General features: G+C 48.0%; 1 protein-coding gene across 1 annotated transcript in view; it reads left to right on the top strand.

The window, feature by feature from the left end:
- The window catches only part of ndufs4 (NADH:ubiquinone oxidoreductase subunit S4), a 40,479-nt gene that overhangs the window by 11,633 nt on the left and 11,818 nt on the right, over positions 1 to 17,028 (top strand). The gene's annotated exons all lie outside the window — the stretch shown is intronic.

Raw genomic sequence — 17,028 nt, 5'->3', positions numbered from 1 at the left:
TTATAGTTTCAACCATGTTTTGAGGCTATAGAATGTTTGTTTACATTTAATGTGTTTACAAACGTTGGAATAAAACAAGCTTATATTTTGGGTAGTGACGTGATGCGACAGTTGAACTAAGATCATGATGCATTTGTTTAAGTTATATTCTTTTAAGAATCGTTTTGTAGATTTCATTCATTTTATAAGTCAATAAATTGTTGTAGAAACTGCAGATTGACCATTTAATGCTCAGTCAGACTGACCAGAGAGGACAGGAGGATATAATGGGACTGGCCAATCAGACATGAAAATGTATAAGGTGAATGCACCAATTTGTAAGTCGCTCTGGATAAGAGCGTCTGCTAAATGACTTAAATGTAAATGTTAAGTAATTTAGCAGACGCTCTTATGCAGAGTGACTTGCAGCTAGTTCATTCGTCTTAAGATAGGAGAGGATAGGTCCATCCTCATAGCAGTGATAGGAGAGACCATGTGAGGATATGACAGAGCTGAGTGACTTGGTCTATAGAGAGAAGAGGACAGGGCCTAGAACTGAACCCTGGGGGACACCAGTAGTGAGAGTACGTGGTGCAGACACAGATCCTCCCCACATCACCTGGTAGGAGCGGCCTGCCAGGTAGGATGCAATCCAGGAGTGTGCAGAGCCTGAGACGCCCAGCCCTGAGAGGGTGGAGAGGAGGATCTGATAGAGCCTGAGACACCCAGCCCTGAGAGGGTGGAGAGGAGGATCTGATAGAGCCTGAGACACCCAGCCCTGAGAGGGTGGAGAGGAGGATTTGATAGAGCCTGAGACACCCAGCCCTGAGAGGGTGGAGAAGAGGATCTGATAGAGCCTGAGACACCCAGCCCTGAGAGGGTGGAGAAGAGGATCTGATAGAGCCTGAGACACCCAGCCCTGAGAGGGTGGAGAGGAGGATCTGATAGAGCCTGAGACACCCAGCCCTGAGAGGGTGGAGAGGAGGATCTGATAGAGCCTGAGACACCCAGCCCTGAGAGGGTGGAGAGGAGGATCTGATAGAGCCTGAGACACCCAGCCCTGAGAGGGTGGAGAGGAGGATCTGATAGAGCCTGAGACACCCAGCCCTGAGAGGGTGAGAGAGGAGGATCTGATGGAGAGGAGGATCTGATAGTGAGACACCCAGCCCTGAGAGGGTGAGACACCCAGCCCTGAGAGGGTGGAGAGGAGGATCTGATAGAGCCTGAGACACCCAGCCCTGAGAGGGTGGAGAGGAGGATCTGATAGAGCCTGAGACACCCAGCCCTGAGAGGGTGGAGAGGAGGATCTGATAGTCTGAGACACCGAGCCCTGAGAGGGTGGAGAGGAGTATCTGATGGTTCATGGTGTCTGAAGGCAGCCGGTAGATCTAGGAGAATGAGAACAGAGGAGAGAGAGTCAGCTTTGGCAGAGCAGAGAGACTTATGTGACACAGAGAAGAACAGTCTCCGTTCAGTGACCCGTTTTTGGAACCTAACTGGTTAGGGTCAAGATCGTTCTGAAAGAGAGACGGCATGCTCAAGTGTTTTGAAAAAAAAAGTCTCCAGAGATGGTCTGGAGGAGGGGACTGGGTAGAGTGGGCAGGTTGTCAGGCAGCCAGACCTCACTAGTCACAGGATTTCATCTGGAGAGAGAGGTTTTATTTAGATTTATTGAACCTTTATTTAACGAGGCAAGTCCGTTAAGAACAAGTCCTTATTTACAATGACGGCCTACCGGGGAACAGTGGGTTAACTGCCTGGTTCAGGGGAACAGTGGGTTAACTGCCTTGTCCAGGGGCAGAACGACATATTTTTACCGTGTCAGCTCGGGGATTCGATCTAGCAACCTTTCGGTTACAGGATGAGTGACCTTTTGGTTACAGTAAAGACGAGGTCAAGCGTATTGCCTTGTGAGGGGATTAGGAAACGGTGAGGTTAAGAGGCAAGGACGCGAAAGCGAGAGCTGGAAAGAAGTGAATCGAAGGCAGACGTCGGGAGGTTGAAGTTGCCAAGTACGAAGAGCAGTGAGCCATCGTCAGGAAATGAGCTTATCAAGGTATCAAGCTCATTGAGGAACTCTCCGACGTGGGTGATAGATGACAACACTGTTAAGCTTGAGTGGACAAGGGACAGCATGGAATTCAAATGAGGAGATGGACATGTGAGAGAGGGTGAAAAGACAATCTCCAGTTAGGAGAAATGATTAGCCCTGTGTCACCACCCCCGACGACGACCAGATGCTCTCGGACTATGAGGGAAAACGTCGTCGGATTAAGAAAGAGCAGCTGGAGTAAGTGTTCTCTGGGGTGATCCATGTCTCCCATCATGGCCAAAAAGTCTAGGGACCGAAGGTCAGCATTGGCTGAGATGAAATCTGCGGTGTTGAGCGCAGACCAGCACTTCCCGAGCGCTGCCAGAGACCAGGAATTGCACATGGGTTGTGCTCTCAGGGTACACTAAATTTATAAGGGTTGCAGCCAAAGGGGTGTGGAGTGTCTGTAAAGCCTACAGGGAGAGGAGGCGCAAATAGGTTACCAAACACACACCTAGTTGCCAAAGCGGCAAAAGATCAAAAATGACAATCTGTAGATAACTAGGTAAGATACTGAAGTCCGAGTGGAACCTTCCTCTCTTTTCTTCCTGCAACAACTCGGCAGAACAGTCTTTGTTTTGGCGGCAGTCTTTAGTTTTTCCAACGAGACCTCCACTGACACGACTGCCGCTGAGAGAACACTGTTTGCCAGTTGCCTAGCAGAGGTGAAGTACACACCTCCCAGACAGACAGGCGGCTATACGCTATACTGGGACTGGTTAGACAGACAGACAGACAGACAGACAGACAGACAGACAGACAGACAGACAGACAGACAGACAGACAGACGGACAGACAGACAGACAGAGGGCCTTACTGGGACTAGTCAGACAGACAGAGGGCCTTACTGGGACTAGTCAGACAGACAGGGGGCCTTACTGGGACTAGTCAGACAGACAGGGGGCCTTACTGGGACTAGTCAGACAGACAGGGGCCTTACTGGGACTAGTCAGACAGACAGGGGGCCTTACTGGGACTAGTCAGACAGACAGGGGACCTTACTGGGACTAGTCAGACAGACATGGGACCTTACTGGGACTAGTCAGACAGACAGGGGACCTTACTGGGACTAGTCAGACAGACAGGGGGCCTTACTGGGACTAGTCAGACAGACACGGGACCTTACTGGGACTTGTCAGACAGACAGGAGAATATACTACTAGTTAAATGAACGGTTAGAATAATCATTACATTTCCATTATATTAACTCTATAGTTGGAATATAGTGGATAGCACTTCGAATACGTTGTTTAACATGACAACGAATTAATAAACCAGGGAATAATTATTTCCACGGTAGGAACCAAAAGTTTGTCAGTATTTCCAGGTGACCCTATCTAGATGTTACATTACATTCTAGAACGCCAGAGCAGAGCATCATCTCACCAACGTTTCCAGGTGACCCTAACTAGATGTTACATTACATTCTAGAACGCCAGAGCAGAGCATCATCTCACCAACGTTTCCAGGTGACCCTAACTAGATGTTACATTACATTCTAGAACGCCAGAGCAGAGCATCATCTCACCAACGTTTCCAGGTGACCCTAACTAGATGTTACATTACATTCTAGAACGCCAGAGCAGAGCATCATCTCACCAACGTTTCCAGGTGACCCTAACTAGATGTTACATTACATTCTAGAACGCCAGAGCAGAGCATCATCTCACCAACGTTTCCAGGTGACCCTAACTAGATGTTACATTACATTCTAGAACGCCAGAGCAGAGCATCATCTCACCAACGTTTCCAGGTGACCCTAACTAGATGTTACATTACATTCTAGAACGCCAGAGCAGAGCATCATCTCACCAACGTTTCCAGGTGACCCTAACTAGATGTTACATTACATTCTAGAACGCCAGAGCAGAGCATCATCTCACCAACGTTTCCAGGTGACCCTAACTAGATGTTACATTACATTCTAGAACGCCAGAGCAGAGCATCATCTCACCAACGTTGTTGCATCCATCTGACCACGAAGAGGTGAGCGGTAAAGGAAATGCTCATGACACCTTGGCTCTCTCCTTCAGTGACAGGGCCCGTGGGGCTTGGTGTGATTAGAGGCATGTAGCAGGAGAGGGACAGAAAGAACTCGAGTAGCAAACTATAATAATAATAATAATAATATGCCATTTAGCAGACGCTTTTATCCAAAGCGACTAACAGTCATGTGTGCATACATTCTATGGGTGGTCCCGGGAATCGAACCCACTACCCTGGCGTTACAAGCGCGATGCTCTACCAACTGAGCTACAGAAATTCAACCTATAAGAAGTGATCTATGCTCCCCGGGGTGGCGTATCACATTTTAACAAACCAAACCATTGAAATACCGTTGTAGAAGGTAAAGTTCAAAATAACAAAACTTAAACCGGTTCTGTTTTTTATTTATTTTTTATCAAAAATCCTGTTAGGCAGAGGGAGGGAGAATTACCATCCTGCCCCCTTGCCCTTCCCTCCCCTGCCCCCCCCCCCACCCCTGCTCTCCCCCGCCCTCCCTTCCCCTGCTCTGCCCTCCGCCGACCCACTTTTGTTAGTAATTACTGTTTGATTTAGCATGCTGTGGTACTCCAGGACCCGGCTGACAGGCTGGCCACTGATACACAGCTTGACATGAAATGTCTGCTCTCTCTACAAGCAGGCTGACTGGCCCTGCAGCCCCCTCTACTCAACCAGCTAGTAGCTTACAGACACAGGCCTGGTCAGCTCAGCTAGGCGTAAAGGAGAGGCAGAAGCACTCTGCTTGATCTCTCTCTCTCTCTCTCTTTTTCTATCTCTGTTAGCGAGCTAGCACCCTCCTCCCTTCTCCGTTCACATAAAGACAAACCAATAACCTTAAAGCGCTTGTGAAGCTTTGTTCTAGTCTTCTAAAGTAAACTATGGTTTTATGGGAGGAGAGGCTTGTGGGAGAGGAGTGGAGGATGTAACATTGACTAGGTATTTAGGACATGGTCCTTCAGTTCCAGCTGGTTTGTTTGGCATCAGTTGGCAGCTGTGACTAGTGTCCTGTCTGTTTGGTGACATTTTATCATTATTTCATCCGGTTATCTTTGAAGTGCCTTTGCCACATATTTATGGAGAGACACTGATTTCTTTTCCCCCTTTTTAACCTTGTCCAAAAGATGATGATTTATTATTTACGTAGACAGCATGTGAGGCGGCAGTGGTTAGTGTCGGGCCAGTAACTGAAACGTTGCTGGTTCGAATAGCTGAGTCGACAAGGTTAAATTGTCGGCTGTGCCCTTGAGCAAGGCACTTAACCCTAATTTGCTCCAGGTGTGCCGTATTACGATTGGTGAGCCTGTAAAACAACACCTTTCATACTACTACGACATTTAGAAAACAAAACTTTATTCTTTCAGTGAAATACGGAACCGTTCTGTATTTTATCTAACGGGTAGGCAATATGAACTAAATATGCAGGTTTAAAAATATATACTTTATTTTATTTTAAGAAAGGCATTGATGTTTATGGCTAGGTACACACAGTGCGTTTTTTTTTGCGAAAGCGCTCGTTAAATCACCCGTTTGGCAAGGTAGGCTGTGATTCAAACATTAACAGACACTGCATCGATTTATATGCGACGCAGGACAAGCTAAGTTAAATTTGTAATATCATCAACCATGTGTAGTTAAAACTAGTGATTATGTTAAGATTGATAGTTTTTTTTTATAAGATAAGTTTTAATGCTAGCTAGCACCTTACCTTGGCTCCTTGCTGCACTCACATAACAGGTAGGTAGTCGGTCAGCCTGCCACGCAGTCTCCAAATAATGCTGATTACAGATTGTTCTGAGAACTTGAAGTCAGCCCTAATTAATCGGCCATTCCGATTAATCGGTCGACCTCTAGACAGGAGGAGTAAAATGTCTGTCTGAACTGAGCAGGGCATCTCTAGTCTGCATCCTCTGCTGCTGCTCTGCTCACAACTTAATTTTTTTTCATTTGATTCATGGCTCAAAACCTACCTCTTTTAGCAATGTCCACTCAGCAGTGTCCACAATGTCCACTTAGCAATGTCCACTCAGCAGTGTCCGCAATCTCCACTCGGCAGTGTCCATAAGAAGGTGGGCTTTAATGCCCTAACCATTTACCAAGTGATATGGTTATACTAGCATGTTAAGAAGATGAAAATGTCCAGCCATATCTCAGAACATAAAACCTCTAGTGACACCCCAGCCCGTGAACGGGACCGTTATCATCATCTGACACTAATTAGCATAACGCAACGGACATAAATCTTCCTAGAAAATCTTCCTATTCATGAAAATCACAAGTGAAATATATTGGAACACAGCTTAGCCTTTTGTTAATCACCCTGTCATCTCAGATTTTCAAAATATGCTTTACAGCCAACGCTAAACAAGCATTTGTGTAAGTTTATCATAGCCTAGCATAGCATTATGCCTTGCTAGCAGCAGGCAAACTTGTCACAGAAATCAGAAAAGCAATCAAATTAAATCGTTTACCTTTGATGAACTTCGGATGTTTTCACTCACGAGACTCCCAGGTAGACAGCCAAAGTTCAATTTTTCACAAAATATTATTTTTGTAGGCAAAATAGCTCCGTTTGTTCTTCACGTTTGGCTGAGAAATCGTCCGGAAATTGGGGTCACCACAACGCCGAAAAATCTTCCAAATTAGCTCCATAATATCGACAGAAACATGGCAAACGTTGTTTATAATCAATCCTCAAGGTGTTTTTCTAATATCTATTCGATAATATATCCGTCGGGACAATTTGGTTTTCACTCGGACCGATTGGAGTAATGGCTACCTCCTGTATTTTACACGAGAATCTCTCTCGGAGCCACCATGTGACCACTTACGCAATGTGGCCGCCTACGGCTATTCTTCAATAGAAATGCGTAAAACTACATCACAATGCTGTAGACACCTTGGGGAATACGTAGAAAGCATAAGCTCGTTGATGGTACATTCACAGCTGAAACGTTGATTAATGTGCACTGTCCCTGTAAAACTAAAATAAACTAAACTAAACTAAAACATTCACAGCTGAATAGGGAGTCATTGGAACGCGGCGCTTTCAAAACCTGGGGCATTTCCGGATTGGATTTTTTTTAGGGTTTCACCTGCAACATCAGTTCTGTTATACTTACAGACAATATCTTTACAGTTTTGGAAACTTTAGAGTGTTTTCTATCCAAAGCTGTCAATTATATGCATATTCTAGCATCTTTTCCTGACAAAATATCCCGTTTAAAACAAGAACGTTTTTTATCCAAAAATGAAAATACTGCCCCCTAACACCAACAGGTTAATGAAGTGGATGAGTCTGAGCTCTGAAGCCTCTCTGCAGTTATGAATACTCTGACACAACGGTCTTCGCTATCTCTGTCTGTGTCTCCCTGTCTGTGTCTCTCCCTGTCTGTGTCTCTCTCTGTCTGTGTCTCTCTCTGCCTGTGTGTCTCTCTCTGCCTGTGTGTCTCTCTCTGCCTGTGTGTCTCTCTCTGCCTGTGTGTCTCTCTCTGCCTGTGTGTCTCTCTCTGCCTGTGTGTCTCTCTCTGCCTGTGTGTCTCTCTCTGCCTGTGTGTCTCTCTCTGCCTGTGTGTCTCTCTCTGCCTGTGTGTCTCTCTCTGCCTGTGTGTCTCTCTGTGTGTGTGACTGACAATGTGGACATAGAAGCGTGACTACCAGAGGAACACTGTCCTGTCGAGGGTATTTTTTAGAGTGATGAGTTAAGATCAGGGTTTGAATTCTCTAAGCCGGCCAGGGCCTGCCGAGCCTGCCTCGCTCTGGGGTAGGATGACATTCACTGGAGCATATTGCATTGATTCTCCCCTCTCTCGCTCTCGCTCGCTCTCTAGACATATCAAGTGTCTGTTTTGTCTGGTTGCCTCCTTGTAGTGTGTGTGGGAATCTACCGGCTGGTGTGTAGAGTAGCCTAGCAGGTCAGAGGAGAGGCCTCTTTGATGGGGCCCTGGGACAAGAGGTTTATGTATGCTCCACTAAATAAGGATTTCATTTAGTTAACACACTTTCTACACAGAGAGAGGAGTGTTGTCTGAGCTGTGAAGGGTTGGAGGAAATGACAGACCGTGGCTCGCTGGAGCATACGGTCTGTGGAAAACAGGAAATCTCCCCAACCCCTTGTCTGCGGTAGCGCTAGTCACCCCTTGTCTGCGGTAGCGCTAGTCACCCCTTGTCTGCGGTAGCGCTAGTCACCCCTTGTCTGCGGTAGCGCTAGTCACCCCTTGTCTGCGGTAGCGCTAGTCACCCCTTGTCTGCGGTGGCGCTAGTCACCCCTTGTCTGCGGTGGCGCTAGTCACCCCTTGTCTGCGGTGGCGCTAGTCACCCCTTGTCTGCGGTAGCGCTAGTCACCCCTTGTCTGCGGTAGCGCTAGTCACCCCTTGTCTGCGGTAGCGCTAGTCACCCCTTGTCTGCGGTAGCGCTAGTCACCCCTTGTCTGTGGTGGCGCTAGTCACCCCTTGTCTGTGGTAGCGCTAGTCACCCCTTGTCTGTGGTAGCGCTAGTCACCCCTTGTCTGTGGTAGCGCTAGTCACCCCTTGTCTGTGGTAGCGCTAGTCACCCCTTGTCTGTGGTAGTAGTCACGTAGCCAGGCTGTCTGTGGTAGTAGTCACGTAGCCAGGCTGTCTGTGGTAGTAGTCACGTAGCCAGGCTGTCTGTGGTAGTAGTCACGTAGCCAGGCTGTCTGTGGTAGTAGTCACGTAGCCAGGCTGTCTGTGGTAGTAGTCACGTAGCCAGGCTGTCTGTGTAGTAGTAGTCACGTAGCCAGGCTGTCTGTGGTAGTAGTCACGTAGCCAGGCTGTCTGTGGTAGTCACGTAGCCAGGATGCCTGTGGTAGTAGTCACGTAGCCAGGCTGCCTGTGGTCACGTAGCCAGGCTGTCTGTGGTAGTAGTCACGTAGCCAGGCTGCCTGTGGTAGTAGTCACGTAGCCAGGCTGCCTGTGGTAGTAGTCACGTAGCCAGGCTGCCTGTGGTAGTAGTCACGTAGCCAGGCTGCCTGTGGTAGTAGTCACGTAGCCAGGCTGCCTGTGGTAGTAGTCACGTAGCCAGGCTGTCTGTGGTAGTAGTCACGTAGCCAGGCTGTCTGTGGTAGTAGTCACGTAGCCAGGCTGTCTGTGGTAGTAGTCACGTAGCCAGGCTGTCTGTGGTAGTAGTCACGTAGCCAGGCTGTCTGTGGTAGTAGTCACGTAGCCAGGCTGCCTGTGGTAGTAGTCACGTAGCCAGGCTGTCTGTGGTAGTAGTCACGTAGCCAGGCTGTCTGTGGTAGTAGTCACGTAGCCAGGCTGTCTGTGGTAGTAGTCACGTAGCCAGGCTGTCTGTGGTAGTAGTCACGTAGCCAGGCTGTCTGTGGTAGTAGTCACGTAGCCAGGCTGTCTGTGGTAGTAGTCACGTAGCCAGGCTGTCTGTGGTAGTAGTCACGTAGCCAGGCTGTCTGTGGTAGTAGTAGCCACGTAGCCAGGCTGTCTGTGGTAGTAGTCACGTAGCCAGGCTGTCTGTGTAGTAGTCACGTCACGTAGTAGCCAGGCCAGGCTGTCTGTGGTAGTAGTCACGTAGCCAGGCTGTCTGTGGTAGTAGTCACGTAGCCAGGCTGTCTGTGGTAGTAGTCACGTAGCCAGGCTGTCTGTGGTAGTAGTCACGTAGCCAGGCTGTCTGTGGTAGTAGTCACGTAGCCAGGCTGTCTGTGGTAGTAGTCACGTAGCCAGGCTGTCTGTGGTAGTAGTCACGTAGCCAGGCTGTCTGTGTCTGTGGTAGTAGTCACGTAGCCAGGCTGTCTGTGGTAGTAGTCACGTAGCCAGGCTGTCTGTGGTAGTAGTCACGTAGCCAGGCTGTCTGTGGTAGTAGTCACGTAGCCAGGCTGTCTGTGGTAGTAGTCACGTAGCCAGGCTGTCTGTGGTAGTAGTCACGTAGCCAGGCTGTCTGTGGTAGTAGTCACGTAGCCAGGCTGTCTGTGGTAGTAGTCACGTAGCCAGGCTGTCTGTGGTAGTAGTCACGTAGCCAGGCTGTCTGTGGTAGTAGTCACGTAGCCAGGCTGCCTGTGGTAGTAGTCACGTAGCCAGGCTGCCTGTGGTAGTAGTCACGTAGCCAGGCTGCCTGTGGTAGTAGTCACGTAGCCAGGCTGCCTGTGGTAGTAGTCACGTAGCCAGGCTGCCTGTGGTAGTAGTCACGTAGCCAGGCTGCCTGTGGTAGTAGTCACGTAGCCAGGCTGCCTGTGGTAGTAGTCACGTAGCCAGGCTGCCTGTGGTAGTAGTCACGTAGCCAGGCTGTCTGTGGTAGTAGTCACGTAGCCAGGCTGTCTGTGGTAGTAGTCACGTAGCCAGGCTGTCTGTTGTCTCCTGTCTTTGCAGGTTTTCTTTTTGTTCTGTGATTTTGGACCTTTAAAAAAAAAGTTTGTTTGTAAAAATCGGTCCATTCCACATGACCCAATTTAATTTTTAAATTAAACAAATGTTTTTTTTCTCCTTCAGGATGTAATACTTGACTAGCTAGATGTTGTGGACTTCAGCTTCAGCTGAGTACTAACAATATAACGAAGTGACAATGAGTGTTGTTTTGGCATGTGTCCCCTAAATGGCCAGCGGGTGTTTTCAGTCTACCTTTAGGGGGGTTGAAGAAGATCTGTATCGTAGTGTATCTGTCGTAGTGACTGTCGTAGTGACTGTCGTAGAGAGGCACATATAAACAAAGCCTGTCATGATTTCCGGGGGCTGCAGGTAGCTGGGCCAGTAGCCGAAAGAAAGGTTGTTGGTTTCGAAAACCACTGAGCCGACAAGGTTGAGATCTGTCGACTCTCCCAGGCTGTGACCCCACTCTCCCAGGCTGTGACCCCACTCTCCCAGGCTGTGACCCCACTCTCCCAGGCTGTGACCCCACTCTCCCAGGCTGTGACCCCACTCTCCCAGGCTGTGACCCCACTCTCCCAGGCTGTGACCCCACTCTCCCAGGCTGTGACCCCACTCTCCCAGGCTGTGACCCCACTCTCCCAGGCTGTGACCCCACTCTCCCAGGCTGTGACCCCACTCTCCCAGGCTGTGACCCCACTCTCCCAGGCTGTGACCCCACTCTCCCAGGCTGTGACCCCACTCTCCCAGGCTGTGACCCCACTCTCCCAGGCTGTGACCCCACTCTCCCAGGCTGTGACCCCACTCTCCCAGGCTGTGACCCCACTCTCCCAGGCTGTGACCCCACTCTCCCAGGCTGTCTCAGGGGGAGTTGTGTTTTCTTATTTTTACATATCCCATTTCCAAATCAACACCTAATACCCACTTTTATTTATATAACAGGACAAAGATTATCACCCACCAAATGATGAATTATTGTATATGATGTCCTGGCCAATAGGATGTGGAACGGACACTGTCGGTCTGGTAACCGGAGAACTAAGACAACCCTTAGCACCGGCTGCTCCTCGCCCTCCCGCCCTCTAAAACCACACACGCAAGCGCACAGTCTTTTGTTGCTATTAGTGACGGACGCCATCTACATCCAGTCCATAATTAGCACGAGACTCCTCTTTTACACTTCAAAGCTGAACCCTACCCGCCAGGGTGAAAAGTGAGGCCAGCTGCCCTGGTCCAGACACTGGGGGGTGGGGCCTGGTTTGGACCCTCCCTCTGGAGGTTAAGGGGGACATATATTTCTCCTCCCAGCCCAAGGCGGTTCACTGTGATCGGCCTTGTTTTGGCTGACCTGCTGACCTCCTTGGAGCTGCTGAGTTGTGGTAGTAGTGATTTGGCATAGGGAGTCTGGTCTGGTCGTACACGTGTGGAGCTATAGGGATAGTGTATCATGTCCATGGGCCTCTCAGTCAGTACGTTTGTCACCGGGTCTGCAGCTTGACAAACCAGCCCCCCAGTCAAAACATCCTGCCATCCGCCACCTTGAAGACTCTGTTATATAGACGAGCTTCCTGCATGCTATAGTATATATATTTTTTCTTTTAAGTTTAAAGATACTGGTTTCCCCGTCACTGAGGATCAGTCTATATTGGGGGGGGGCGGGGGGGGGGTGAAATTATTTAAGACTATTGAGCGTTATGCCTGAAAGTGATTCGCTATAATAGTTTTGTTGTTGTTCTCTCCAGTAAGTGAATGTGCATGCTGTGGAGAAGAGGTCTTTAGTTTCTACTTGTTACTTTTCATGTTTTCCTCATCAGTCAGTCATTCAGACCTTGTCCTGAAAGCCTTTCAGATGATATTGTCATTGGAACCTGAGAATGGAGGGTAATATTAGGTTTCCTAGATGATGGACTTGGACCAGGAAGAGGACAACTTTTTATTTTATTTTGAATGAAGGACTACCTTTTAAAATGACGGGATACAACCCATACAACCTTATTGCAAAAGCATAACATTAGGAGTGTATGCTTGGCCTAGGCCACTGTTTCCCCAACCCTGGTCCTCCAGTACCCCCAACCCTGGTCCTCCAGTACCCCCAACCCTGGTCCTCCAGTACCCCCAACCCTGGTCCTCCAGTACCCCCAACCCTGGTCCTCCAGTACCCCCAACCCTGGTCCTCCAGTACCCCCAACCCTGGTCCTCCAGTACCCCCAACCCTGGTCCTCCAGTACCCCCAACCCTGGTCCTCCAGTACCCCCAACCCTGGTCCTCCAGTACCCCCAACCCTGGTCCTCCAGTACCCCCAACCCTGGGGGTACTTGAGGTACCCAACCCTGAGATGTGTTGGTCCAGGGATACCTTAACAACAACAACAACAACAACGTGTACTGTTGGGGCTGCTGGAGGATCCCTGTTGGGGCTGCTGGAGGATCCCTGTTGGGGCTGCTGGAGGATCCCTGTTGGGGCTGCTGGAGGATCCCTGTTGGGGCTGCTGGAGGATCCCTGTTGGGGCTGCTGGAGGATCCCTGTTGGGGCTGCTGGAGGATCCCTGTTGGGGCTGCTGGAGGATCCCTGTTGGGGCTGCTGGAGGATCCCTGTTGGGGCTGCTGGAGGATCCCTGTTGGGGCTGCTGGAGGATCCCTGTTGGGGCTACTGGAGGATCCCTGTTGGGGCTACTGGAGGATCCCTGTTGGGGCTACTGGAGGATCCCTGTTGGGGCTACTGGAGGATCCCTGTTGGGGCTACTGGAGGATCCCTGTTGGGGCTACTGGAGGATCCCTGTTGGGGCTACTGGAGGATCCCTGTTGGGGGGGATCCCTGGGGCTACTGGATGATCCCTGTTGGGGCTACTGGATGATCCCTGGAGGATCCCTGTTGGGGCTACTGGAGGATCCCTGTTGGGGCTACTGGAGGATCCCTGTTGGGGCTACTGGAGGATCCCTGTTGGGGCTACTGGAGGATCCCTGTTGGGGCTACTGGAGGATCCATGTATGGGCTACTTTTGCACCAAAGTACTTTCATCTCTAGGAGACAGAACGCGTCTCCTTCCTGAGCTGTATGGAGGCTGCGTGGTCCTGTGGTGTTTATACTCGCATACTATTGTTTGTACAGATGAACGTGGCATTTCAGGCATTTGGAAATTGCTCCCAAGGATGAACTCAGACTTTTTTTCTGAGGTCTTGGCTGATTTCTTTTGATTTTCCCATGATGTCAAGCAAAGAGGCACCGAGTTTGAAGGTAGGCCTTGAAATACATCCACAAGTACACCTCCAATTGACTCTAATGATGTCAATTAGCCTATCAGAAGGAATTTTCCAAGCAGTTTAAAGGCACAGTCAACTTGGTGTATGTACACTTCTGACCCACTGGAATTGTGATACAGTGAAATAATCTGTCTCTAAACAATTGTTGGAAAAATAGCTTGTGTTATGCACAAAGTAGATCTCCTAACCGACTTGCCAAAACTATAGTTTGTTAACAAGAAATTTGTGGAGTGGTTGAAAAACAAGTTTTTATGACTCCGACCGAAGTGTATGTAAACTTCTGACTTCACCTGTATGTGTTGCCCTTCGTATAAAGCAAATTTAGAGATGTTATTATTTAAAAACATAAAATAGTCGTCTTCTTTATACCTTGATATGATATTTTGGCTGTATCGCCCAGCACTAATTCAAACCCCTGGACTTTTTTTCACATTTTGTTACTTTATTCAGCCTTATACTGTCCTTGGCGGCAGGTAGCCTCGTGGTTAGAGCGTTGGACGAGTAACCGGAAGGTTGCTAGATCGAATCCCTGAGGTGACAAGGTAAAAATCTGTCGTTCTGCCCCTGAACAAGGCAGTTAACCCACTGTTCATAGGCAGTCATTGAAAATAAGAATTTGTTCATAACTGACTTGCCTAGTTAAATAAAGGTAAAATAATTACTAAAATGTATTGAAATAGTTCCCCCCTCATCAATCTACACACAATACCCCATAATGACATCACAATACCCCATAATGACAGTGACAACAGGTTTTCAGAAGAAGAAAACAACTGAAATATCACATTGGCTGGGCTTCTCAAAGACATTCCTTGGAATTACAAGGAAATGTGAGAATCTTCCAACTGCGATTCCTGGAAATCCATGGAATTTTGTGAAAGTTGCAAGTCTCGTATACATGTCTGGGAGACAGATCGTCATGCCCTCATCTCTTGAGGGTGATGTTTTGTCAGATGGACCAGGAGCACTAGTCATTCCGCTCTCATCCTCTTGGGCCACAACAAGACCACAGAACAACCACTGTCAGTGTCCTGGAGTGGCTTACAAACCATTTTCTCCAAACTGAGGTTCCTCCCTGTTTCCTTCTGCTTGGTAAAACAAAACAAAAAAGTTTTCCGTAATGAATTCCCCCTACCCCTGGTCCAACCACAGTTGTAATTGTCTCCACTCAACTTTTAAATATGAACACCATGTGGACCAGGGCTCTTTCCTTTTTCCACTTTGACCACAAAGAGACCACAGAACAACCGCCCAGTGTCCCTGTCCAACCACAGCCTAAGGTTGTGTCCAAAATGGCACCCTAGTCCCCTTTATCCCTGGTCAAAAGTAGTGCACTATAAAGAGTGTAGTATACCATTTTAGGAGTCGTCGCCCTGTAATTGATCAGTCTTCACTCAACTATATGTACAGTTTTTTTCAAAGATTTGTGTGTGTGTTTGTCCTTAGTTGTACCAGTTGTTCATTGTGTCCACATTAGAATGGTCCAACCTGATCTCACCTGCCTTCCATCTTTGAGGACATGTACTCTGTTGTTAGAGCGGTTACTTGAATATCTTGTCAATATAATTGATCGTCTTTGGCCCAGTTGGCCCTGTGCGGGCGGCCCTGTGCGGGCGGCCCTGTGCGGGCGGCCCTGTGCGGGCGGGCCAGTTGGCCCTGTGCGGGCGGGCCAGTTGGCCCTGTGCGGGCGGGCCAGTTGGCCCTGTGCGGGCGGGCCAGTTGAAAAAGCTCTGCTGCTGGCTCTTGTGTGGAGTTCGTGCCAAAAGACCGCCTTTTATACAAATCAACTGGCAGATGACAGACACTGATGAAAATGTCATTCTTTTGAAGTTGTAATGGCCATCAAAATGTGTGAAATCCAAGTATTGAAAGGGGAATGCCCTCCAGTCCTGGGTGGCTGTGGCCTGGTGTGCTGGGAGGTTGGTCTGGGTTTGGTAGCCGACTTCCCCATTGCTTTTGTTTGCTAATTCCCAGAAGAATTGGACCAGGTTCTCTATAGGGCTCTGAATGGGCTTCAGTTGAACCAGGAATATGCATATATTATATAGCCAAAGGTTGGGGTTTCCTTCCCCTTTTTTCTCCTGCACCACCAGGGACCAGGCTAGTGGTGCTCAGGGTCTTTGTGTTCCACTTAGGTCAAGGTTTATTGACTAGGCTAAGTTATCTATTTAAATTTGGATTTATTTGATCAATTTTTGAGCTATGCAACATGCAACTGCTATTTGCAGATTTTTGATAAGTTTGTTCACCTCTGGGGTATTATGTTCCATTTTCAAATGAACATAAATAAAAATAATCTGAAAACTGATTGAAACAGGGGAGGTGCTATTTCTTGTTGAATAAGAAATGGTTGTTTTTGTAACTTGAGCCATTGCTGGGAGTCCATTGGCTGTGTTCCTGATAGGATCATAATTCTAACATAACATTTGTTGCCAAGCATTTCAGAGTTTTGAGGAATCAAAGTCTCAACAAGACTTCAAGTCTGTTTTTAATAGTGACATATTTGGGCTTCATGCTGTTCATGTCTGAAATATATGACGGATGCCAGTTTAAAAAAAAAAAAATTAAGTGATTCATTTTTCGCAAGTAGTTAACTTTAAAACACACTTTGCTGAAATAGTTATTTCCAGTCTGCAGACTAAAGTGTTTTTGTCGGCTTGCTCACCTCGCCTAATCTCCCAATGGAAAATACAGGAAGGACTCATCCAGTCACACAGTTTAACTCGGTGTCTCTCGGAGGGAGTATCCTAGTCCGCAGGTCCTCAAAACGTTCTGCTTTGTGACCCACTAATTGAGGTGTCTGACGTCGCGACCAACCATAAGAGTTGAGTGGTGGGGGGGGAAAAACTCTGCCGACCAAAGAATACATTTTTTTTTTTTTTTTAATAAATACCCATTACTTCAAAACATCAAACTTTATTAAATGTCATGAAAAGTCAAAATCATGTTTTTTTTTCCTGTTTTTTTTTTCAGGAAATGTGATGATATTTGGATTAAACCAGATCAAAGTATGAAAAATGGCTGTTACTTCGTCATTGATGAAGTTTGGTCATAAAGTTACTAGTCCCCCTCCCCCATGTAAAAAAATAAAAAACTGAAAAATAAAAATTCCAAACTATTTTATGACGTTTGTTTCATTAGTCCATTGTTGGACATAGTCCCAAAATGTTTTCCTTGGCAGAAATCAAGTTTAGAAAATGTGTAACTTCCCCCATCTCTCTCTTTTCCCCCCCATCTCTCTCTTCTCCCCCCCATCTCTTTCCTCCCCCATCTCTTTCCTCCCCCATCTCTCTTTCCTCCCCCCATCTCTCTTTCCTCCCCCCATCTCTCTTTCCTCCCCCATCTCCCCCTCTTTCCTCCCCCATCT

This window comes from Oncorhynchus keta, chromosome 25 (assembly GCF_023373465.1).
Source record: "Oncorhynchus keta strain PuntledgeMale-10-30-2019 chromosome 25, Oket_V2, whole genome shotgun sequence".
In the NCBI taxonomy this organism is placed as follows: domain Eukaryota; kingdom Metazoa; phylum Chordata; class Actinopteri; order Salmoniformes; family Salmonidae; genus Oncorhynchus; species Oncorhynchus keta.
Note: the sequence above shows the minus strand (reverse complement) of the source record. Positions and strands in the feature narration are given on the sequence as shown.